This window comes from Podarcis liolepis, assembly GCF_965112155.1.
Source record: "Podarcis liolepis genome assembly, chromosome: 8".
NCBI lineage: Eukaryota > Metazoa > Chordata > Lepidosauria > Squamata > Lacertidae > Podarcis > Podarcis liolepis.
Window position 1 is genome coordinate 30770679 of NC_139560.1, and position 26259 is coordinate 30796937.

The 26259-nt window shown below is 44.6% G+C and overlaps 2 protein-coding genes across 2 annotated transcripts in view; both read right to left on the reverse strand.

Moving 5' to 3' along the window:
* The window catches only part of PKIA (cAMP-dependent protein kinase inhibitor alpha), a 39118-nt gene extending 21697 nt beyond the window's left edge, over positions 1-17421 (reverse strand). The window contains exons 1-2 of the mRNA XM_083517509.1: positions 17176-17421; positions 16470-16619 (exon numbers count right to left, since the gene is read on the reverse strand). The gene's annotated coding sequence lies outside the window, so the exon portion shown is untranslated. The remainder of the gene's footprint in view (positions 1-16469; positions 16620-17175) is intronic.
* Positions 1-26259, reverse strand: part of LOC310713380 (uncharacterized protein) — a 174180-nt gene that overhangs the window by 52623 nt on the left and 95298 nt on the right. The window lies entirely within an intron of this gene.

Below are 26259 nucleotides of genomic sequence, written 5' to 3' on the forward strand. Positions count from 1 at the left end.
CATTTATACCCAGGTTTCTTACACAATGGACTCAGGCTGCTGTGCTCAGCTGGCCTCCCATTTGGGGCCTGAAGAGAACCAGATCTGCTTGGCTTCAATGTAGTAACGGTGTGTGCTTTCACAGCATAGAGAATGTAGCATCAGCTAGAAACTGATCAATATTTCTTACTGAATTAACACAAATAAAACTAACATTTCAATCAAATAAAATCTCCCTGCATCCGAGTGAAATTCCATTGACACATCATTAAAAATGGACGATGGCAATAGAAAAAAGAAAAAGGCTAGGGAAGTCCATACTAGCTAGACTTGGGCATCTCAAGTTGCCAGTACTTATCACTCTACTTTAAAGATCACTTGTGGTGAACAAGGTCTTCTAAAAACACAAACACAGGCTGTAGGGAAGTTGGCATATGGAATGTAGCCAAAGGAAAAACAAATCTTGAGTTTAACAGCTGGAGACTTGCATAGATCCAAGCCCTACACACTATTTGTTTCTGGGAGGAAGCTATGCTGTCTTAAAGACCAGCACTGTGCAGAAGGGTTGGCTGCCTGCTCCCCCATACCCAGCTTGTATTTCCTGTGAAGATGACTGATGAACTGGTCCCTTGAAGATTGCATCAGTTAGAGGATTCAAGGAGTTACTGGCTGGATCACTACAGGCTGAAAATACTATTGCTGAAATCCACCTAGGAGATGATTAGAGCTGTCAATGAATCCCAATGCCACCTGCTGAAGTTCTCTCTTGCCATGAGTGCTGCGACCTATATTGTTGATCTCTTGGTGATCCACTGTTGTTAGCTGAATAAACAACACTACTTGCACATGGCTAATGAGTGGGTGTGTATTGTGGGAAGGCTGCTACTCATAGACATCCAAACTGGAGTCCCAGAATGTAATATTAGAATATTCTCTAGATACCGAACCCGGTCCCGAATGCTGACTCAAGGGTTACACAATACAGTACATTGGAACAGGTTCCAACAGCAAAAACTCTAATATCCATATTATTTTTAGTTTCTGGTTTACTGCCCTCTCTCAAAAAAGACTGAAAAAGCAGAAATCGGACCCTCAAATGAGAAGCTAGATAAACCTGCTGGGATGACCTTACATGCAACAAATATCGAGGAGAGAGCAGCCGAGACTAAATATTGGGCCTGGTCATACTTTTATACTGCTGCTAAATGTGAAATCAAAAACTACTTGCATGGCAGCACTATTTTTATCCTTTATGACATATACACTATACAACTCTGCCATTAAACTGATCTGCTTGGGAAGAAGATTTGCCTTTCTGATCAAATGAAATGGCAACACATTTTTTGGTGCTGCACAAACAGGCTAGTTAACAGCCTTTAAGTGGGATTGCAGGAAGGAACAATTTGCTCCAAAAGGAGAGCTATAGATAAATGTGGCATTTAGGCCAGATTGGACATAAGATTAAATATGTGTCTTTCCCTTTGCGAGCATCATCATGGTTTGAATTTAGTCAGGTACACCAGAAGACTCACAAGAATAAAGTGGTCATACCACTATAATGCCTCTGAAGCACTATAGGTGAACAAATAGGAATTCATTGCCCAGAGGAAATGTTTCCAGAACAGTATTATCTTTAAAATAGGGAACTTTCAAAAAAAGGGATTGTGACCAAAGGGTTGATGTTCTCTCCAATATAGGCAGAGTTCAAATGAGTTATGAGGGCCACAGACCTAACTAAAAAACAATATGGAAATTAGAAAACAATGCAAATGAATCTTACTCCCCTATGTCACTTAGGACTGAGGGAGGACATACTTATGACATGCGGGAAATACTGTCTCCCTCCCTACACCTAAATTGAATTTTTTTCACACACACTTCCACTTGCCCTTTGCCTAGAAAGATGAGTCTCAGCGGTCTTCTGCTTGCCCCGTGCTTTCTAGACTATGGGTCCAAGCAGTTTTGCCTTTCCCCGCTTTCCCCCAGGAAACACTCTCTTTAGTAATAAATCAGAACAAATGGCAATCTGCAGAAACCTGATCGTTGCTTGTTTCAACTTAGTGCTAAATTGCCTTTCATCTCAGAAATGGAAGTGCCAAAGCTGAAACATTTGTAAAGGCTCTGGGATCTTCCAAGATAAAAACAAAATGATGTGACATAAAATAAGTGCCTACAATACGAAGAGTGGAAGACAAATGATTGCAGTTTATCTTCAGCTAAAGTATTTCTAAATACAGTGTTGCCTAACAGTGAGTAGGTCGCCCATTCTCCCTTCAAATAATTGAACCTGCATTTGTGACCATTCAAGCCAAATGCGCCCCATCGGCCCCATCCATTGTGCCTGCCAGTCCTGACATTGCCAGCTCATTTCTTGCATTTGTCACCAGCAGCTCTTCCATGCCCTCTTGCTACTGCATTGCTTAACATTAACACATTATGATACTGCATAATTCACGCCCTTGATCATGCCATGTAGCTTTGTAATGAAGCATGTCTTGAGAATAATATAACACTGCCCCTCCCCATGTAATTCGTGTTGCTCTCACATCCTACCTACATGCCCACACTGACAACAGTTATCAACAATGAACAACATATTCCTTTGACGGGTCACTGTGAAGCATGAGGCAGAATACGAGAGCACTATATTCTTGTTGGAATTTTCTACTGTTATTCTGTTTGACCATCCAAGCACTTCCAGCACTAGAGCTCGCCTGTAGAAACTATTACAAAGGGAGGTTACTTAAAATTCTGAGCCGAAGCTTGTTGTTCATTCAGTCTTTTTTCCATGCATACTCTCAACCCACTTTTTCTTCCAAAGAGAGACTGAAATTTCTACATGCTCTAATTCTTCTATGATTTAATGAGTGTCACTCTATTTTCTGTTTGCCAAGCTTTCCCTCATCCACTCTCATCTAGCAAGTGCACCACACAAGGCCGGAAAGGGGTGAGGGGAAACTCCCCATTACCAAAAAGAAAAGACAGATTTCTCATTTGAAGCATTTCATTGCATACTTGTTATGCGGTAGAATATAGAAGAACAAGCCTTACCGAGAAAACAGCAGCGTGGCTTTGGTAGAACCATGTTTCGGCAATACAGTCATACCTTGGGTTGCGAACGTGATCCGTGTGGGAGGTACGTTCGCAACCCACAGCGTTTGCAACCTGCAGTGCTGCGTGTAACGCGCATGATGTCATTTTGTGCTTCTGCGCATGCACGAGCACCAAAACCCGGAAGTAACCCCTTCCGGTACTTCTGGGTTTGGTGCAGTCTGCAACCTGAAAACGCGCAACCTGCAGCGTTCGCAACCCAAGGTATGACTGTAGTGTACAGCTACTTAACGGCATATACAGTCATGAAACAGGAAGATGTGTACAAATTCCTTATCATATACAAATGGGTTATATTTGTATTTGGGTTATCAGAGCCAACCTTTCCACTAAGCAGCCATTTTGAGAGGAGGATTCAACAGTGCTTAGTTAAAGGAATTTGCTGCCCCAAGAAGTGGTGATGACCACCAATTTGGATGGCTTTAAGAGATTCATCAGCTGAGTATCAGTTGCTAGGAATCACAAGTGGGCAAAGTGCTGTTGCACTCTGGTCCTGCTTTGTGGGCTTCGCTTTAGTCATCTGGTTGGCCACTGTGAGAACAGGATGCTGGACTAGATGCTCCATCAGGCTCTTCTTGTGTTCTTAGTATTCCCAAGGGTCCCTTTCCTGCCTCTGACCTCCACTTCTATTGGCTTGTACAGATGCTACACCAGAGGAGCAGGAGACAAGGCTTGAAGGATCACATTCCCTCTTCTCTGTCCGCTTCAGCTTGACTCACCCATGGCTATTTGGAATGACCACACCAAAGTCAATCACAGGTAAACACTAACTAGGGTTTGCTCCTTTCCAGGATTTGAAGCTTATTACTCCTAGAAGAAAAGGGTGTTACAAGCGACAAAAGCTGGTGACTGATATTACTGTGGAATAAGATGAACCATAAATCTTCTCTATGAATAGAATTGACACGGTGACAACTAATATTGACACATTTCATCGTCTACCAAGAGCGGTTTGTCTAATTAGAATGTCTATAACATTATTGGATCAAGTGTTAAGTGTGCAAAGTCAGAGAATTATTCCTGCTCAACCAGAGGAGTTCGTTCAGTAATCAGACATGGTCATCACAAACAACTGAAAACTTGGGGTATAGTCTGCCTGTCATTTATTTTAGCACGACTAGACTTAAGTTATTTAAGTGGAATTGCAGACAGGCCATCGATAAACATGACAGCCTCAATAGAACTCTTCCATCCCACCCTCAGCAATACTCATAGCAGCAGTAGCAGTGGAAACCGTATGCACGCAAGTCAATCATATTCAGCATTTCCTTCTGCACGAAGCTCCCCCTAGAGAGACAACCAGTCTAGATAAATTAAAATTAGCTCTTGAAGCTTTAGTGGATTGCATCTTTACAAAACCATGACAGGAAATAAATATCCTCCACTGTGCAGAGAACTGCAACCTTAGGAATCTCAAGAGCTTTAAAAACCTTGGAAGGGACGATAGAAACAACCTCCAGTGACAGAGAGGGAAAACTCTGGACGACAGTATCACTACAATACAGCGTAAGTTAAAACCATGTGCTAAAACTGCAGATTAAAATATATGTCAACTTTACATATCTGGGTAAAAGTAAAGGACCCCTGACAGTTAAGTCCAGTTGCAAACGACCCTGGGGTTGCGGCATTCATCTCGCTTTACTGGCCGAGCGAGCCAGCGTTTGTCTGCAGACAGTTTTCCGGGTCATGTGGCCAGCATGACTAAGCCACTTCTGGAGAAACCAGAGAAGTGCACGGAAAAGCCATTTACCTTCCTGCCGGAGTGGTACCTAGTCATCTACTTGCACTTTGACGTGCTTTCGAACTCCTAAGTTGGCAGGAGCAGGCACCAAACAATGGGAGCTCACCCCGTCGCAGGGATTTGAAACGCCAACCTTCCGATCAGCAAGCCCAAGAGGCTCAGTGGTTTAGACCACAGCGCCACCCGCACCCTCACATGTCTGGGTAGGCTAGCCTAAACAAGAGCACTTTTAGGAGGCACCAAAAAGAGAACAACAAGGCATCACAGCAAAAGATGCTTGACTGAGGAATCAATAAATTTTGAACGTTTACAAACCAGGAGAATGCAATGTCATGTTGCATCATGCAACCATAACAAATGTCATCAAGGCAGCTTTTTCATTATAGGCTGGAGTTACCAACTTGACGCCCAAGTCTTTCATTGGTGCTCCCAGGCACAGGTCCAGACTCTGAGCTTTCGTTGTTTTATATACTGTGTGTGTGTGTGTGTGTGTGTATATATATATATATATATATGCAGGTTTTGGTGTCCTCGGGTGTCTTCCCGTGTAAAAGTTGGGGTGTCTAGGCGACGTTTCGACGAGGTCTCACTCGTCATCTTCAGGCTGGTGCTTTCGGCTTCTTGTTACTGGAACAGAACAAGAAGTAACAAGAAGCCGAAAGCACCAGCCTGAAGATGACGAGTGAGACCTCGTCGAAACGTCGCCTAGACACCCCAACTTTTACACGGGAAGACACCCGAGGACACCAAAACCTGCATTCCTGTACCCGTGAAAATCTACGAAAACATATATATATATATATATATATATATATATATATATATATATATATGTATATATATATATATACATATGTATATGTATATGTGTGTGTGTATATATATATATATATATATATATATATATATATATATATGCAAGTCCCTAGCCCTCCTAGAAATAACGTTAGGAAGCAAAATGTGCAGGTACCCTCCTAAGCAATTTCTGTGAAATGATGCAGCCCGACTGCTCATGCCTTTCAGTGTTTTTAGCCAATGAGTGAAGTCAGAGCTGTCACTGACGACCGAGTTGCTTGGAAACCAGGCAATAGGAATCCCTGGAGTCCTTAACAGTTTGTATTTCCCCCTTTCCTTTAGTGCACTTCTCCTGCTTCTCTTATTTTCCAGTAACCATTGGACTACCCATAGCTTGCCCTTCCTTTTCCCCTAGCAACCAGGATGCATCTTTCCTGTCGTGGGTTTGTCAGAGATCAAGTACTCCCTAGAAGCTAATTTCCACAAATACCAATACGTAATACTAATACGTAAGTGCAGGTGAATGTTAGAGAATCCCATCTCCAAACAGCAAAGGCAGAGTGCTAAATTTGCAAACAGGCTTAGGAATGTCTCCTAGGCTTTGGGTTTAGGGTTGGCACTGCCTTTAGCAGTTATATCTGCACAGTCAGGACCAGCAGGACATCACTGACTTCCTACGGTAAGCATGAGGTTGTTCTGGGGGGTAGGGTGGGGAGAGAAGCAGCAATGACTGTATTGTCTGTAATTCCGTGTCATGCTATGCCCCACCCCCTGAGGTAGCCCTGTGGCATGCTCCAAATGACAGCTTTTTTGTATGTGACTGGTACCTACAATGTTCTCAAAATCTGAAATGTGCCCACTGGTCCGAAAAGGCTGGTGGCCCCTGCAATAGGTTAATGTCAGGTGTTGAACACAGCTTCAATGCTATTTAATTTAGAGAAAATCCTAAATAATGTTTTGGTCACGCATCATGGCATTAAAAAATTATTAATCTAACATCAGCGTAATCTTAATCCCAGCCAGTGAACACTGGAGTGACAAAGTTAACAAGCAGCTTTGGGTTCAGTTGACCCATGTATGGTGCTATTACAACGACCTATCCTTATCACGCGGGACGCGGGTGGCGCTGTGGGTAAAACCTCAGTGCCTAGGACTTGCCGATCGTATGGTCGGCGGTTCGAATCCCCGCGGCGGGGTGAGCTCCCGTCTTTAGGTCCCAGCTCCTGCCCACCTAGCAGTTCGAAAGCACCCCTAAGTGCAAGTAGATAAATAGGTACCGCTTTATAGCGGGAAGGTAAACGGCGTTTCCGTGTTGTTCTGCGCTGGTGCTGGCTCGCCAGAGCAGCTTCGTCACGCTGGCCACGTGACCCGGAAGTGTCTTCGGACAGCGCTGGCTCCCGGCCTCTTAAGTGAGATGAGCGCAGAACCCTAGAGTCGGACACGACTGGCCCGTAAGGGCAGGGGTACCTTTAACTTTTATCCTAATCACAACCAGTAGGAACGCTGCTGGCAGCAGTTTCTCAACTAATCACACTTATGGTTGGTTCCACTGGGGGCTGAGGGCTCAGAGGAGGGAGACTTTGCCCTTTATTTTCCGCTTTTTCCAACAGCACCATAGACCTGAGCATCAGGATTGATTTTACAAGTATTATAGTGTAGCCAACAATTTTTTCCCCTTCAAGTGTCAATATTTTGCAAATGTCTTATATTTCCTATCTTCTATCCAATTTGGATGCATTTCAAAGATACTCAGCAATAATATATAGACATACATAATTATTTTCACATATTCTTTGTGTTCAAAGAGAACAGCTGTACTGTAAACAAGGAGCAGAATCTAATAAAAGTCACATAGCTTTCTGAAATGGAACCACTCTAGTAGAAATGAAGAGTTGTGACCATTATTAAAAATCAGGATAATGTTGGCCACGTAATATTAGCTGCAAGCTCTAAGGGCAGTGTGGGGGGAAGACTTGCGAACCATCTAATTCAGCCTCCTGTTCAATGTAGGAAATCCAGCGCAAGGGCATCCCATTAGATGTCTGTGAAGCCTCTGTCTGGATATTGCTAGTGAGAGAGGGAATATCATCTCCTGCTAGGCAACTGTCTTCATTGTCAAACTCCTCCTACCGTTAAAGACATTTCCCCTAGATGTTCAACTGAAATCTACCATCCTGTACCTTGAGCCCTTGGCATATAGTCCTGACCTCTGGAGCAGCACAGAATAGATTTTTGCTCTTTCCTACGCAACAAGCCCTTCAGCTCCAGCCGAGTTGCTTGGATACAACCAGAGGGCTTCCAACCCAAACAAAATCCACATCTAACCACAAGTGTGTACTTAATATCCAAACCCAGTTTTGCCTCCTATGCACTCTGGTCTCAATTTAAGCATACCACTCATGATGCAAAGCTCCAGAACAATACAAAGTCCCCATATAAAATAAGACTCTCTTTAAAATCTCACCTATTTGAATATAGTCTTTTGAATTGCTAGAGATTAATCAGAGCCTTCCCTTGACTATCAGAGAGTTTAATTTGAGACTGAACTTTCCTGGGCTGAACATGCAGTAAATCTCAGGGCACAATCTGCAATACATGTTGGAGATAATGCTGCAATTTTTTTAGGCTAGTAGTGTACAGCAGGGCTGGAAAAAAACCAGGGTTTTCTGCTGGGTAATCTGCAGTAGATTAGAAAGATTTTCTGATCAATAGCAACAACTAAAAGGGCCCTCCCTCTTAATTAGCCAATTAAAATCCCTGAGTTTCAGTTACTCAGCTACAGCTACGACTCATGGCAAGGGTGGGACGATGGTAGACTGGGGTCTACCAATAGGTCTCCAAGTCGTTTGCAGATGATCAACAAGGATTTCTGACTCTCAAATTTCTAACAAACAGAAGCCAACACACACAGAGCTTGCCCACCCGAAAACTGTAAGTAGATTTTTGTGTGGCAGGAATTATGTGCTTGGTGCTGGTACTGATCACAAACTCCTGGACAGAGGCTAAACCCAGAGACATCTGGTTCCTTAGTTCCTAGCTTCCCATCTGAACCACTGTTTGGTTCTGGTTGGTAAGACTCCGAGTTCTAGTAAAAAACAAAGCAGATCTTCCAAACCTGCAGTCTGTCCACCCAGCTCATGGAGTGCCATGGATACTTAGCTCCACCCACTGACCCCCCCCCCCGTTTGAATCTTGCTCCACCCACCCCAAGTGACTATTTTGAATCTGGAGCTCTGTTCTAAAAAATGAATTAGAACCTGCAACCTTCAAGTCTGCCAACGGCTGGTGTTCTACATGATGATACCTTGGCACCAAGGACCATTTCACATACTACGCCGCAGCAGGCCTATATCCAATAGTCAGCCACAGCCTCTGCTCTTGGATGAGTGCTCAGTTTATTTTCTGTAACTTTGTCATATTCATTTTAGGTGTGAACTTTTTTAAAAAAAAAAAAAATTGATGTGGCATAACTAGTGATAGGAAGGCCCAGAAAAAAAACTGGAAAAGTTGGGGGGTGGGGAGAGAAACCAATTTCCTACCATTTTTCCAGTTTTTTCCCCCTGGATCTCCACATCTCTAGGAAAGACCCCCAGCAAGAGAACATAGGATGAACTCTGCTGGATGTGCTCAATGGTCTGTTTAGTTTTTATATCCCATCTCCCACTGTGGCCAGCCAGATTCCTCTGGGAAGTCCGTAAGTGGGGCATCAAGACAATAGCCCACTCCCTCTGACACACCTCAGCAATTGATTCTCAGAGACATGTTGCTTCCAAACAGGGATGACTCATAAAATCATCATGACTGGCAGCCATTGACAATACTTATTCTTTGTGAATTTGTAATCCTCTTTTAAAGTCTTCTAAACTAGAGATAACTGGCATATCTTGACAGCAGTGAATTCCAAAAATTCCACAGGAACCATAACCAATCACTGAACACCTGGAACTAAGGTTGCTAAGGGCTTCTGCAGTTAGATCTGATCCAATCACCTATCTTTAGAGGGGAAAAAGCCTGCTGTTAATGTAAAACCATATTGATTCTGTGTTTATCAATCTGAAACCCCTTGCTCTCTCCTCTATCACTATTGAATACAATCTTGTACTTCCAATGAGCAGAATGCATGAGAATCACCATTAGTGACAAATTCACTCCTCCTTTTTTTACCCTAGGTGGTTCCAAACTTGCATTCACAAAAATGTAACTGAACAGTACAACCCTATTCATGTCTACTCAGAAGCAAGCTGAACTGGGGGCTTACTTTAGAGTAGACATGCCTTGGTTAGGCGAGAATCCTCATTAAGTGATATCCAGTACAGGCCCCTTCTCATCTCCATTGTTGTGAAACATTACTTTCTTTTCTCTAGCAAGCACAAACAGCTCTTTGACTGCACAAAATGCTGTGTCAACATCAGCACCTACTTACGCCATCCTACACAACAAAAAGAAAAAAGGAAGAGTATTGCAGCAATGTGTTTTGCTCAGCAGAAAATAAAATTAAATATGCAGAATATGCGAACAGCATGGTAGTGGGGAGGGAAAGAGAAGGAAGTATTATTCAATCACCCATTCTATTTAGCCATACAAAATGAGGAGATGGATGGCTTAAATCATCAATCTGAAACTGCAATGTATGTTTTAAAACTCACTGTTATGTTCAAGGTTAGTACAAGGACAACTGTGAATTGAGGGAGGGGGAAAGATGACAAAAACGGATCAATACAGACCTCTGCTATTTTAGATTCCTTTTAAAACAAGCATCATAGATTAACAAGTGGATAATATTCAGCAGAGCTAAGTCAATAACTTGTACTTAGGTTCATTAAATCAAGGCTGTTTTGAGCAGAGTATCACAAGGATCATGTTTACAACAAGCATGTACTATTGGGAGCCAAGTACTGTATGTTTCAGCTCCCCAAATATGGGACTCTTAGAACTAGATGCTGAATTATAGAAGTTAGAACAATAGTTTCAGGTGCAAGGCACCTAAAAATCTGCAGCCCTCAAAACACTGCACAAAGATTTGTGAAGTCCTTTCAAGATATTCCTATGATATGCATAGGGAGTCAGCAGCTATGGCTGGAGAAACTCCATCTTTCCAAAGTCTCTGTAGTTGTAAGTTCAGCAACATGATATGCAAGAAATATATGAAAAAGAGTTTGATACACTCCTTGCTTTCTTTCACTACCAATGTGACATAACCTCAGCGCTTATACACATACATATCAGCATCATATATACAGTAGGTAGATAGATATATTTTAAATTGGGAGTCTTTTCCTGGTATATTACAGGGGAATTTGCAGTGGAAATTTTTCAGTTTAAATCAAAATGAATTCTGGTACCCTAGACTGTTACCTAATTTAGCATGTCTATTTTACTTGCATTTAATAACCAAAGCTTAAAACACTGAAACTACTAAGCTCACTTAATATTATTGGCAATTGGCATCCATTCATCATTTCCAATATGAACTTAGGAAACAGAACGTTTTCCATAGAAAGATAAAGCACTGGAGAGAAAGGAAAAGAAATCAGGATCCTGCACTATGTCATGTATATTGATGCAGAGACTTGCAGGACAACCACTCAAAGCTCACTTGCAATTCATGGTTCACGTCTTCCAATTCACGAGCACTAAGCAGGTACCTTAGCCTGGTGTTCTTTTTAGCTGGGCACACTCACATCTTGGTGGGAGCAGTCAGGTCACAATGGAGTGCACCAAATGTACTTCCCTGCTCTAACCTTCTCTCCCTGGCCCCACAAAAATGGGGCAGGGTGAGGAAAAGCTTTCCACCAAGTCCCATTTGCCTAAATGGAGGGAAGGTGGGTAACGGGTAAATGGACAATAAATGCATTACAGCACAGGGAAGAAGAAAACAAAAGGGTACAGCCTCTGTCTGGAACAGCTTTAACATTTAACATAGGCAGGCATGCAAGGGTAGCTGAAGACTTACGTTGCTATCTTCCCGCACTAATTAATGCCTCTTTCTTTCGATGCAAGATGACTTTGCCTCTTTGTCCTCCCACAAACACCTCTATATTTTTCTCCTCCTCACTGTGTGAAGTAGCTTCTCCATATCGGCTGTAATTGCCTCCCACGCTAACATCTGCTTCCAAAAGACAACTCTACCCTCTGAGGCATGTCAGGTTGTGGGAGCATTTTTATGAGAACAGAATTAAATCAGCACCCCACTCTCCCCAATTCTTCCTTTCAGCTCATGTCTTTAGAGAGACCCATTTCTTTGGGGCTAAGCTACATAAATCACACAGTTTTAGCTTTTCCTTTTTTAAAAAAAAATAAAATGCAGCCATGGAAGCAGTATTCTAAGGCAGAAGAATTTCACCCTGAATTGGGATGGGTGGGGAAGGCAAAAGCCAGTTAACTTTCCTCTCAAGTGGTTATGCCATTAAAAGCTATATACCCCCTACATGTCAATTCCTAGGCAAACGTGTGTAGCTTAACTATTCTGAGGTGTACCTTCACCCTCCTTTACAACCAATCAATACAGTTTATGGGTAAGCACAGCAAAGGCCTCAGTGGATTCCTCCTCAACTTTCATATGAATCTTGGCCACTCTGCCCAATAAATTAGTTTCCATGTTGAAAGGCAGACAACAGATGGAGATAAACCATTTCATGTTGGTATCAGCTCTACCAACGAACAGCTTGCCATAAAAGCCACAGCAACATTTGCTCTCTCAAGACAGACCACAATGAAGAACTTACTGCTAACGTTGCTGCTTTTTTGTCTGGTGGTGCTTCTGTAATAGCTGCAGAACAGGCAGCAAATCCAACAGATGCAGCTTTTGCTGGCATGTCTCATTCCCAGTTCTGGCTGCCATGCCACTTAAGGGCACAACAGCCCCAATGGCAACTTTGTAGGCATTCTCAAGCTTGCAATGCCGAACCAGTAGGATTGAATCAGCTGCAATGGATCATCAGGAATGCTTACTTCTAACAGTTCATAGAAGAATGGATTTCAGGAGGTGGAAGTCTAAGCACCCTGTCAAAAACTGCTTGACAATGCCAGATTACACCAGCCAAAATCCTTTTCCGCACAGCTACTGAAAGTACAGCAGTTTTCCTGTTCTGCTCATTCCAGAACCCAGCAAGCTGAAGAAATAGACTAACAAGGCCAGTTGCCCAAACAGTGATACAGAAGGAACGATGGTGCAGAAAACACCACTGATGGTCAAGGCTATTGCTAAGCTGAAGCTCCATGAGCACAATGCAAGATACCAACCTAAAGGTGGCTGCGGTAAATAATTATTTCATGCAGAACTAAAATCAGGACAAGCCTTGCTTAAAGACAGCAGCAAAACCACCACAGACTGCTGCTAAAACAGCTGAGGTATCCTACCACAGAAGAGGAAGAACAGAAAGGACCTCCCATAGGTTGTTCCAGTCCATCTCCTACTCTAGCAAGACTATTTTTGGCTAGCTGTAGACCAGCTGAATGGGGACGCAGATGGTGCTGTGGTCTAAACCACAGAGCCTAGGGCTTGCCGATCAGAAGGTTGGCGGTTCGAATCCCCGCAACGGGGTGAGCTCCCGTTGTTCGGTCCCAGCTCCTGCCAACCTAGCAGTTCGAAAGCACGTCAAAGTGCAAGTAGATAAATAGGTACCGTTGCGTCAGGAAGGTAAACGGCATTTCCACGCGCTGCTCTGGTTCGCCAGAAGCAGCTTAGTCATGCTGGCGACATGACCCGGAAGCTGTCTGCGGACAAACGCCGGTTCCCTCGGCCAGTAAAGCAAGATGAGTGCTGGAACCCCAGAGTCGTTCACAACTGGACTTAACGGTCAGTGGTCCCTTTACCTTTAGACCAGCTGAGGGCAACTTTTTCTTTCCCTTCCTGCCCCCACTCCAAATGGACGAAAAATTAATATTACAGCCCCAGGATGGATATAGTTTTGGATCTTCTTCAAGGCCATGATGTAGGGGGGAATCCTGCAGATCATGGCTTCCCCTGACACATGCCATTTGCCCTGCCCACTGCTGGGGAAATAAATAGTACTACCAAGACAGCTTTGACTGGCTGACTGAACCAGGTTAGGGTGGTTGATGGGTCTATCTCGGTGAGTTAAGGACATCCCCTGCATGAGAAGACAGGCTCTGGTGGATTGAGCGGATGAGACCAATAGTAGGTCCAATGGTCAAGCAGGCAGTTTCTGCATGTGCTGTAGAGGGAAATGAGGGGCAGATGGAGCTCATTAACATGGGAAGTTAGCCCTTCTAGGAGCAGGAAAACTCTGATTCTAAACCTTGCGGAATATCTTCAGGAGAAGGCTATGGATGAAATGGGAGTGGAGCCCCTGCATAAAGCACATGTGTGTTGAATGCAGAGTTCTTCTGTGCTTTAGCAATGGATACCTATTTTGTAGGCCTATCCTCTTAATTTTTATATTGGCTTATTCTTCACTGCATTTGACATCACTGACTAACTGGATATTGAAAATTCTAGAATGAGTTGCAATGAGTTTAGAGTCCAAAGTTTCTTAAAACACACACATTTGTGGTCTAAGGCACTGCAATCATTTGAAAAATGTGAATGAAGGACCTTCCTCAAAACAGGGCCTTAAAGCGTGTCCTTAAATCAGGGATCAGAAATGCTAGAGAGTTATAACTTGCACAAACCCTCACCAGTGGCCGTGTTGGCTGGTGCTGGTGGCATCTGAGAGTCCGGCAACATCTCAAAGGCCAGTTTCCCTAAACCAGCCTTCAACAATCAAGATACTTCCAAAGTGCTTGGAGCTAGAATGGGGCACATGCATAATAAAAGGTAAAGGGATCCCTCACAATTAAGTCTAGTAGTTAATGACTCTGGGGTTGCAGTGCTCATCTTGCTTTACAGGCTGAGGGAGCCGCCGTTTGTCCGCTTTCATAGACAGTTTTTCTTGGTCATGTGGCCAGAATGACTAAGCCGCTTCTGGCGCAATGGAACACCAACACCAAAACCAGAGCAGCACACACAAACACCGTTTACCTTTCCACCAGAGCGGTACCTATTTATCTACTTGCACTGCGTGCTTTCGAACTGCTAGGCTGGCAGGAGCTGGGACCGAACAACAGGAGCTCACCCCGTTGTGGGGCCTCGAACCGCAGACCTTCCAATCAGCAAGCCTAAGCAGCACAGTGGTTTAACCCACAGTGCCACCCATGTCCCTTCTGCATAATAAAAGGGTATGTCAATTACCAGAAAAGTCTGAAAGGGATACATTTTTAAATCTCCTTCCAGAAATTGTGAAGCTTAAAGTGTACCTCTGTCACAAGACCAAGATATTCCCAAATTATCTAGGAAGCTGAAATGATGTTACCTTATTCTGGGAAAGTGACCTCCTGATGAGGCTCTAGTGATTTCTGCATGTCACACAGCAGCTACAACCATAACAGCCTCATCAGAAAATAATGGAGAATTCTAAATATTGACCCCCCCCCCTAGATTTTTAGTAGTCATCAGTGGTTTAGTAAACCGATTACTAAATGAGCCACAACTATCTTTTTAATGCATTGTGTGTTCTTCTCATCTGCTTCATAAATGTAACCCTCTGTGAAAATATCTACTGGGGGGGGGAGATTATTTAAATACTGAGATCATTCTGGTAGTTGAGAAGCAGTACATAGCCAAGAACTGTGGACAATTAGGCTCTTAACCAAGATTCACACCTGTCGAGCATAGATTCTATTTTAAAACAGTTTCTCAGTTGCTCAGAAGATGGAATGTACACCAAGGAAAACAAAAGATGCCAACCTATAGCGATAATATATGCGGGTCTTCTAACAGGTCATCTATGCTGCTATATACAGAAACCTTCAAAAGTCCAGGTGTGCCATGCTAAACAGGAGAGGATGGGACACTTTGAGCCCATTTCTGTAGGCAGAAACCACTTTGATACACATCATTCCTAATTTTAATCAAACAAGATAGATGACTTGGCTGGCAGTCTCTCTCTTGAACAAGCGGTAGTGTTGATTTTAACCTATATTTATCACTTAAATTAGTAGCATGTGGGGGGGTAGAACTTGGAAAGGCCCACAGCAAGCACTTCCTTCTTTTCCGCATTTGCTAAAAAGAACAAAATGCCCACTATTAATTCGCTTCCAGCAAACATAAACGATGCTTCCATGGCATTCAGCAGACTATTGGCATAACACATTGCACATTCTGGCACAAAACCCACATTTCAGGCAGGAAGGATTTTCCATTACTGGAGGGAAATGATAGATTACTACGCAACCCACCCGTTTGTGGGTTTTTATTCAGCCAAATGCTTGAAACACTGAAGGCATCCAACAACAAATATGGGGGCTGCTGCCTGACACCTTCCCTGTGGTTGAAGAAGAGAGATTCAAATCAAGGGTCCATATAGGTGTTACGTAGCAAATGTCATCCTTCAGAGAACCTAATCCTTTAAGCCACTTTTTAAAAAATGAACACTCACACAGAAGAGGGTTAGTAGCACAAAGGACAGAAAGCATGTATTTTGGGTTATGATCCAAAACAGGCTCAAGATTAGATTGCTTCTCTTTTTGGACTCTGATACAAGAACTGGTTCGTATCCTGACACATCACTAACTAGTTCTCCACAGGCCTCACTGTTGTTACTGACATTTCTCAACTACCAGCTGTGTAACTGTATGTGCATAAAATTAAAATGGCTGCTTGTGTTTGGGGGTGGGAAGACACATGGTAGCACCCTTTAAGAGCAGCTCCCAATAAGCCCCGGGGCTGTGTGGGGAGAACCAGGAGTGTCCAGGACCCAGGAGCAGTAAATGACCACACACACCCCGCCCCTCCAACCAGCCTGACCCCCCCCCCCACCCCTGCCATAATATTTTGGCCTACCTTTAAGTAAACTGAAGTAGAGCTGTCACATGTCCCATACTTTAGGCGTCATCCCTTAGCAGTCCACCACACTGGCGCGTAGGTCCGTCGTTTATTCCATCCCGCCGGAGCGCCACAAACCCCAACGGGTGCCCCTTCTTTACGCAGGTCCTGGGGAGGAGAAGAGGAAGCAAAGGAGCCGCCGTCACGCCGGTCCTGGTTCGAGGAGAGGCAGGAGAGAGGCAGCGCCCCCCCCCTCCCGTCCCCAGCCACCATCCCTCCTTCTAAACACTCCGGGCTATTTTTAGGAAGGCGAGAAAACAAGCGCTGCCCCTCGAGGAGGCGGCTCGCTCTGCGCGCAAGCCTGCTTGGAAGACACAAGGAGAGGAGGGAGGGGGAACCCCGAAACCAGAGGGCCGGGCAACCCTTCCAAGTCAAAGTCCCCCCTCCGACCCCAATTCTCAGCAGCTTAGGGCCCCCGCTGTCACTCGACAGCAGCGGAGAGGCGGGCGTGGGACGGGGGGGAGCCCCGCTCGGATGCCAGCAAAGGAGCATCCCCGATCTCTCCGCAGCAGCTTCTCCAGCCCTCACCACGGGGCGCTCGGCCCAGCAAGCGAGGCTCTCTCGCCCACACCGTCGGTTCCGCACGTGTTGCGCCTCCCTTTGCTGAAGTGGCAGCGACGGCGGCGGCGAAAAGGGTGTGTTTGTATCTTACACATCTACTCACCTCCCCGACGGCCGATTCAGCGCATCGTCTCCTCTTTCCCCCTCGCACTGCGGCTGAACCTTCTCAGCTTTTGGGCAACTCTCCGCCCCCTGCAGGTTGTTGCGGGTGGTGGTTTATTTGCAAAGGAGGGGGGTGTCTTTATTATTTTGGAAAAAGATTACGCCGGGGGTGCTTTGGACAAACGCCCGGGCGGAGCTCCCGCTGTCATTGCCTCCCCAACGTGCAGCTGCAGCTGCTGATCCCAAATTCACGGCGCTCCGGCTGCATGAAGTCATCGTGCTCCTCCTCTTCCTCCCTCCCCCACTCCGGATCACCGCATTCAGCTCTTACTGGGGGTGGGTGGAAAGGCAACCCCCCCACCACCGCGATAGATGAATGAGGCAGGGATGGATAAATGAGGGCGTGGGGAAGCTTCGCGCCTCTCATTGCTAAAAGCTTCCATCTCCGGGAAACCGGCGAGGCTTGACGTGCCAAAGGAGATTCCCTGCCTTCCCTCCCTCAGACTTCACCCCGGCTTTGGCTGCTCGATGGGCTGCTCCGCGAAAATCTCCCCTCCCCTCTTAACTTCTCTCCGGGCTCCCCCGAGGATCTGTTTACGAGGGGGCGGGAGAGAAGCTGATGATCTGTGCGCTTTAACCGGTATCCATCCATTTGCACCTGCGAGTTGCAAACCGGAGTAGCTGTGGAATGCAGAGCTTGTGATCCCTGAGCCTCGTTCGCAGGCTGAGCAAGAAGCAAGAGTGCTTGGGAAAAAGCGATTGCTCCCTGCAGAGCGTTTTCGAGGAAAGGCTACGTAGGCCTCTGGCGTGGTTGCTGTAGATAACTGCTGCAGTCCCAACTGTTTGCAATAAGGTTTCCGCAGCGTTTTAGCAAAAATCTGTTCGATCTTTCTCATTTCTGTTTTGTTAGAGCCAGGCTTAGTCATGCTGAGAGCAAAACTGTGAACCTTGGAGCTAGTCCCATTAATTTCAGTGGGTCTGCTTTAAGCGTGAGTAACCTTCATCTCACTCGTAATTTGCATGAAGGCACTATGCTATTGGTAGCCTTATTTTTGGCCCTTTGCGCTGAATTTTCATTTTTCACCACTCCCACCAAAAGAGTTGGTACAGTGGTACCTCGGGTTACATACACTTCAGGTTACAGACTACGCTAATCCAGAAATAGTGCTTCAGGTTAAGAACTTTGCTTCAGGATGAGAACAGAAATCATGCTCCGGCGGTGCAGCAGCAGCAGGAGGCCCCATTAGCTAAAGTGGTGCTTCAGGTTAAGAACAGTTTCAGGTTATGTACGGACCTCCGGAAAGAATTAAGGTACCACTGTATTTTCATTCAGCTGTTCATCACAACCCCAAAATCACTTTTCAGTTCAGTCATGGGCAGCTCAGAGCCTATCGGTGTATTTGCGAATTTAGGGTTTAAACATGTTATTTTGCTCCAATGTGCATAATTCCACAAATACATGAAACTGCACTTACCATTTTCTTGCACATTTGCCCAGTTTGGAACAATCCTTTTGGGTGCTTGTCCTGAATAATTTGGTGTCACCATCAAACTGGCCTCTCAAGGTTCTCTTAAGACTTTTTGTGAATGGGGGGGGGGGACACACCAATCCCCCCAAATTTTAGGGGGGCACTTCTTACATTCCTCCATTGTAGGATCCACCCACTTGCACCTACCGTATTTTTCGCTCTATAACACGCACCCGGCCATAACACGCACATAGTTTTTAGAGGAGGAAAATCCATAGGCATGCCACCCGTAGGCATTCCCTCCATAACACGCACAGACATTTCCCCTTACTTTTTGGGAGGAAAAAGGTGAGTGTTATGGTGCAAAAAATACGGTACTTTATGCTCCCTGTTCTTTAACCAGTTACTATTCTGTAAAGGACCAATGCTCTGATCCCCTGACGGCTAAGTTTACACATTAACCTTTTGTATGTTTTTGTGTGTATTCCAAATCTCTTTAAAAGTCCAAGCCCAGATAACCCCATTTCCATACTTTTTGACGCTGAGTGGGACAGGACTTAACCTTTGCAGAAGCCATGTTGATTCCTCCAGTAAAGCTTGTTCATTTAAATCCATGTTATGTCTGCCTTTATTAATTATTTCTATCAATTCGTGTTAAGCTAATTGGCCTGTAATTTCCCTGGATCCCCCTTAAAAAATAATGTTGCACTGGCATATGAAGGCTGGTCTTAGGGATGTATTAAACTTTTTTGTATGTAAGCTCAACAATTTCACTTTTGAGTTCTTCAAGGACTCTTATGCAGATGCCTCCTGGACGCAATATTTTTGTCTGGCTTGAAGCATCCTCAGATTGTGATAACTCCCCTCATCGGGGTGGAGAGGTGATTTTTGCATGGCTACAATATAATTTACCATACAAAGTAAGAGTCACAACCAATATTACTCTTTCCACCTCTCCCCACACATTGTCAGTATGTGACCCTCAGAAGGTTACCCATAAAGAAATGGGCTGAAAAATGTCCCCCATCCCTAGCTTACAATGGCTAGATGTTTTCCAATGCCAGGCACATAGGAGGTTGGTAATAGGATGACAGTGGGCAGGGTTCACCTAACTAGCCTTACCAGCAGAAGCCATGCTCAAGGACTTGCACAGTAGGGTTTCCTCCCTTCTGCTCCCCCATGTGCCCCTGACCCCCTGGAATTGGCTCCCAGCAGGTGGGTAGGTCAGGAGAACGCTCAGAACCACACGTGGGGTGAGGAGAGGGGTATCATTCTTTCTGGCAAGCTGCAATACTTTCACGGAGAGAACAATTGGAAGAGTGTGACATTGAACTGCACCCAATGGTTTGCAGCATGTTCAGAGAGCCTTTTCCTACAGAATACAGAATACTCCTACAGAATACAGTGGTACCTCGGGTTACATGCGCTTCAGGTTACAGACTCTGCTAACCCAGAAATACTCCCTCGGGTTAAGAACTTTGCTTCAGGGTGAGAACAGAAATTGTGCTCCAGTGGTGTGGCGGCAGCAGGAGGCCCCATTAGCTAAAGTGGTGCTTCGGGTTAAGAACAGTTCAGGTTAAGGACAGACCTCCGGGACAAATTAAGTACTTAACCCATGGTACCAGCATGGTGTAGTGGTTAAGAGCGGTAGTCTCGTAATCTGGTGAACCGGGTTCGCGTCTCCACTCCTCCACATGCAGCTGCTGGGTGACCTTGGGCCAGTCACACTTCTCTGAAGTCTCTCACCTCACAGAGTGTTTGTTGTGGGGGAGGAAGGGAAAGGAGAATGTTAGCCGCTTTGAGACTCCTTAAAGGGAGTGAAAGGCGGGATATCAAATCCCAAACTCTTCTTCTTCTTCTTCCACTGTACCCACAACCATAGCTGGAGTTTCCAAGCAAGTATTGAGGCCTGACACCTTGCTCACTTGAGAAATTTTAGCACTGTAATCTTCAAGGTCATTGCCTCGTGCGTTTCTATGGTGATTCAGCTGGCACTTCTAAACAAAAATGCAGCCTCTTCACACAGATTATGTTTCATCAGAACCATCTGCAGAGAACGCTCAATGGCTTTCTCTCTATTGATCGCCTATTGCATTTATAACAAAGTTTGCCGTAATCCCTACCCCCTTCTCTTTCTCCCCCTCGGACTTTATAGCCCTGAGAGGCTCCCAAATATCAAATAGTTCAAAAGGTTAGCAGATCTAATGAGGGGTGGGGAGAACCATGGTGCCCAGTTTGTTCAGATGACCTTTTCTTGGCCTTCATTGGTGTGGATCTTTGAGAAAACTGACTGAGCAGGTGAACCATGAAGCTCAGTCCATAAACGGGTCAGGTCTTTGCTGGTTGGCAGTTGCCAGGCAACTGCTTCCACTGAGGACCTCTGAGGCAAAGGAGTAGTTCAGCCCATGATGCATCCAAGTTCTTCCCTTGTTGGGAGCTCTTAATCATCACTAATATTCATCTCAGTCTTAAGCCAGTTTCACCTGATGGGGTTTGAGAACCCTGAAGATACTAAACTATGAGCTACTGAGAAGGGACAGAGCTCAGTAGAGGATACTATATACTTTGCATTCGGAAGGTCCCTGGTATCTTCAGTTAAAAGTATCCCAGAGAAGAAGATCTAGAAAATCTCTCCCAAGGAGCTGCTGGCAGTCAGGGTAGAACAGATTACGCTGTCCTAACAAACAGTCTGATACAGTATAATAATCTTCTGCTACTGTGAACAATATGCTAGATTTTTAAGAGCAGCATAACCTGCTCTATATTTAGAACTTCGTATTTTTACCATGTCAGTAGAACAAAGTGAAGCCTTTTCCTGCCAGAAAAGGGTTTTTTAATTTCCTTTGTGAAATCCTGCAGCTGTGATTCAAGAGCCTGTTCAATCAAAATGGGAGAGAAGGAGAGCAGATAGTGAAAGCAACAAGAAGCTGTGCTTAAAAATATATATATATCCATGTGCACTTTCATGTCCTTGGCCACGTTAAACAAACGAAGGCGGCCATAGCTGGCTAGTAACTGACTGGTAGAATCTCAGCCCAAAGCCCTGAGAAGACAGCATTTCAACTCACTACTGCCGTGATAGGCTAGGATTGGATGAGCATTACTTGAGCTGCAGCTTTTGCTGCTGGAGGATGCTCTGAAAAGTGGAACAGGAAGGGAAGCTGCCTGTGAGCACTGATCCCACAAGCAAAAGGAGAAGCAGAAGCTCTTCAATTTTTTATACCAGAAAGTGAAGCTTGAAACCACACATTCTTCATTTGCAACTGCTTCAGATGCTGTATATCTGATTTCTCACAGCCTTTCTGCTGCTACCATTTTCATAGAGTTCAAAAACTGCACTTCGATTACTTTTTTTCTCTGCCGTCAGCTTAATTTTTGCCATCTCTTGAGGTGGGATACATCTGAAGGAACTCTCTATCTTCTAATGCTTACAGCAAGTCGGCTGCAATGGCTGTTGGCAAGGACTAGCAGTGTAAATCCTATTCATGTCTACTTTGAAGTAAGTCTTATTGAGTTCAATGAAGCTTACTTCCAGGTAATATAGGATTGTGCTGTACGATTCAACAGTAGTAATGGTCACAGTATCAGTCGCAAGAGATTGCCTGATGTACCAAAGGTCTAGAAAGGTGGAAGTATGGATTCAGTTTTGTAACACCCAATCACTCAGATTCTAAGCCCTGAAACTCTTGTGGCAGACGTGTGCAGTTGTGTGCCCTACCATGTCAACACTGAGTACTTCAGCAGCCGACTGCAGCAGAGCAGCGGTTTTCTTCCTCTTAAAAATATACTACCGCCTAATATTTTTACCTGACATTTCAACAGTCTGGTATTAGTTCCTGGTTAAAGCATCAGATATATAGTCTGGGTGTATTCCTCAACTTGACTGCCACTAGAAGCTAACATGACCTCAGTGGTGGGTAATAGATATTCCTAGCTATGGCTGGTTTGCCAGCTGTGGCCATTCCTGGACTATTACGGCTTGTCCCCAGTGATTCAAACACTAGTGACCTCCCATCTAGATGATTGCATTGCAGGGGGTTGGGCTAGATGACCTTTGGGATCATTTCCAACTCTACAGTTCTATGATTCTATGACTACAGGTTGGCTCAACATGGAGCTGGCCTTGAAAATGGTCCTGAGACTGCAGCTAGTACAAAATGCAGCAGCCAGAGCTTACTGGGTCCAATCAAGGATATAGTTTTAGCATGCAAAGTCCTGAATGTCTTAGGCCACTTGTTAATTAACTGTTCTCTATAGTGCTGAGCTACACACATATTTTAAGGATATGCATCCCTTAACATTTTCACTACCACTTCACGTTGCTATTCATCACCCGTAAGTGCTGTCAGCCTTTTCATATAAATTGCTTTCATTGATTCTGCCTTCCACTGAATGAAATGCATGGATGACTCCATTCAGACATTGAACTTCAAGGAAGAAAGAGGTGTGTGGATCACTTGCATGCCTACATTTTCTGTTGCCCCCCCCCACACCACTTTTAGACAAGCTCATGTGCTGCCAGGGCATGTGCCATTAGAGACCGGGAAGGTGTGCCTGTCTGTGTAAACCAAAACAGAAGGACCCTGTACAAGAATATACTTATAGGCAGTGATAGCTACCTGAGGAAGGGAGTACAAACCTTAACTGCTACAGCCAATGCTATTTTCCTAGAAAAAGAGGTAGTGGAACTCACTATGAACCCCTCCCTCGTTCTCTGAGAATGGCAATGGCGCCCACCTAAGAAGTGCTGGAACCTACCTGAAAGGTGCTGGAACTGAGTTCCAGCTGAAAGAAAGCCCTGGCTACAGCTGATATATTAGGTGAAACCAATTACCACCACAATTACTTAGAAACACAGCACAGTCGTGTTCTTGACTGTCTGGGCCAGCCTTTGCCAACCTGGTGCCCTGCAGATGTTTTGCATGACAGCTCTCATCAACCATGGCAGCAGAACTGTGGTGAGCAGGCCCTGTGGAGGTTTTATCCAAAAGATCTGCAGGGCATCAAGTTGGAAGCAGCTGGTTTGGGAAAGCGAAGGGTGCCTAAGAGGCAATAATAGTTGGATCATCCAAATGAAGGAATAGGAGGCGTGGAAATAGGGGGTGAAGATGAAAGGGATACTAAAGGTCTGCAGAATAGAACAGGATGGCAGCTTTGTAACTGAGTGAAAAAATGAAAAAGGTGCTTAGTGTTGCAATATGTGGGACGATGCCGGAGGTTACCATGGGGTAGGGAGTGGTATGTGTGCAGGGTGGGCAGGCTTTCCAAAAAATGGGAGGAGGCATGGACATGGGGGTAAAAGTGATGATTTGTGTGAGGTGAAAGCTGCAGAGATAGTTCAAGATAGTGTGCACCCTGAAAATGATCTCTTTCAGCTTCTGCCTTCAGGAAGAATGTACAGGGTTATAAAGACTAGGACTAGCCACCTGAGAAACAGTTTCTATCCAAATGCGATTTTGGTTTTAAACAAAGTGTAAGGTAGTCTTTATGTGAGTATATTGTATTCAATTATGGGGTATCAGAGTTTCTAGGGGCTAACCAGGCTGGGATAGCTGGGATAGCAGGCTTGTGGGTTTTTGAATGTCTGATGTAGATTTTTGCAATTTCGTTGTTCTGTATGGGACAATGACAATAAAGATTATCGTATTGTATCATATCATGGAGCTGCTAAATGGAAGAAAGAAGCTACTTCAGAAATAGGGTTGTGAAGTTGAAAATACTGTTTAGTGCATGGGGTGGGAAGAGGAAGCTCAAGGGGTCTAACATGGTGGGGAGTAGCAGGAGGTTCGGCAGGGGAGTAGCCCCTAGTTCAGCTATAAAGACACTGTACCCTTTTTGATCTTGTGTCGCAAATCTTCTGACAAAACATTGTAGCTGATGGTGTTCTGCACCTATTTATGATGTATGTAAATTCCATTGAAACCCATCAGATCTGTAATACCCTGACACTTTTGGTTTCACAACTACCTACAATCACTGAGGATGAGATAGAGAACTCTTCTAAGGTTCATGGTGCACCAGAAGCTCTGCAGAAATGAATAGTGGCAATGTAATAACAGTGATGCTATGCTCAGGAATAGGCAAGTGTGCCTACCTGTTCATTTCTGGTTCCACCTGAACTATGCGGGCTTCTTTTTGGAGGTGGAGGGCTAACGGTGGCTGAGGACCCTTGAAAGCAAAGGGTGGCCTGAACATCTTGAGTCCAGCTTTCCAGGATGCCTGTTTATGAAGGATGCACTTGGCAGTTAAAATTATGAACTGCAAGTGACTTTGTTTTCTTCCTCCTCCTGTCTGGTACCTTTGATTGCTTTCAGAACAAGTTTATCATTTGCTTCGCCTTCCGTGTGTCCAGCAGGACCCTGCCCAAACTATATCATGTTTCGCAGGCATTTCCTTTAAAACGGATTTCAGAGCTCTTCTTTATTTGCCCTCTTGTTTTCTCCACAATGTGTTTATTGTAAGCACACTGACAATATAATGAATGCCCAGATAGTCCCGATATTGTCTGGCGCTTTGTCGCTCCACTGCGTACCGTTATAAAGGATTTGTGCTAGAATATATATTTTGTGCTGTTGGTTCATTGTGGCAAACCTCATTAAAACTGAGGGATGGGGTTTGGAAATACAGCCCTGGATGCAAAGGTCACTAGGGTCACGCAGAGTTGACGAGATGGGTTGCACGTAAGGCTTTGATAATATCTTTAAAAATAGGATGGGTAGCTGAAGAAGCATTTTATTTTGCAGGTACTGCAGGGCTAAGGGAAGACGTTTTGATGTTCAAAATGGCTGTGCTTCATGACGCAAGAGATGTGCAACGATTCAGTTCCCTGGGGAAAAGCACAGCTTGTGTGATTATGGCCTCCTTGGTGTTTCTAAAAATATTACGATCCCAAGCAACCAGTTGGACTTCTTGTACCGTTGTGCTGACTCCGGTGCACTGAAGATACACAGAAATGCTCTTAGTAAGTGGATTAGTGTCATATTTAAGGCTGAAAAGCTAGGGACTAGCTCATACACTATAGAATTGAGAAAATATAAAACGCAGAAATGCAAAGTAGCTGGTATAATGCAAGGATGCCAACAGGATTTCCTGGGCCTGGTACACCGTATGCGGACTTCCCTTTCCCCCACATAATCTGTGATCTATTGGAAACAACTGCTACTTATGTACATACATTGGCACTTTGGTTCTTGAACTTAATCCATTCCGGGAGTCAGTTTGACACCCAAAACCATTTGGAAACAAAGGTGTGGCTTCCGATTGGCTGCAGGAGCTTCCTGCACTCAACTGAAAGCCGCGTAAGCCGCGTTGGACGTTCAGCTTCTGAAAAATGTTTGCAAACTGGAACACTTCTGGGTTTGTGGCATTCAGGAGCCAATTTGTTCGACAACTAAGACTTTCAGGAACCAAGGTATCACTGTATATTAACTTAACCTAAGCCTCCCTCTTGTACAGAAAAATATACATCCATCAAAGGCAGAAAAGCAGCCCCCGTCTCCTTGCAACATTTCAGAGTCCTGATAGTTACACTACAGTAATGATATTATTTGATAATTTAGTTGTTAATTTTTATGCTCCAAGGCAGCCAAAGCACTATATATGGGTTTATTCCATTT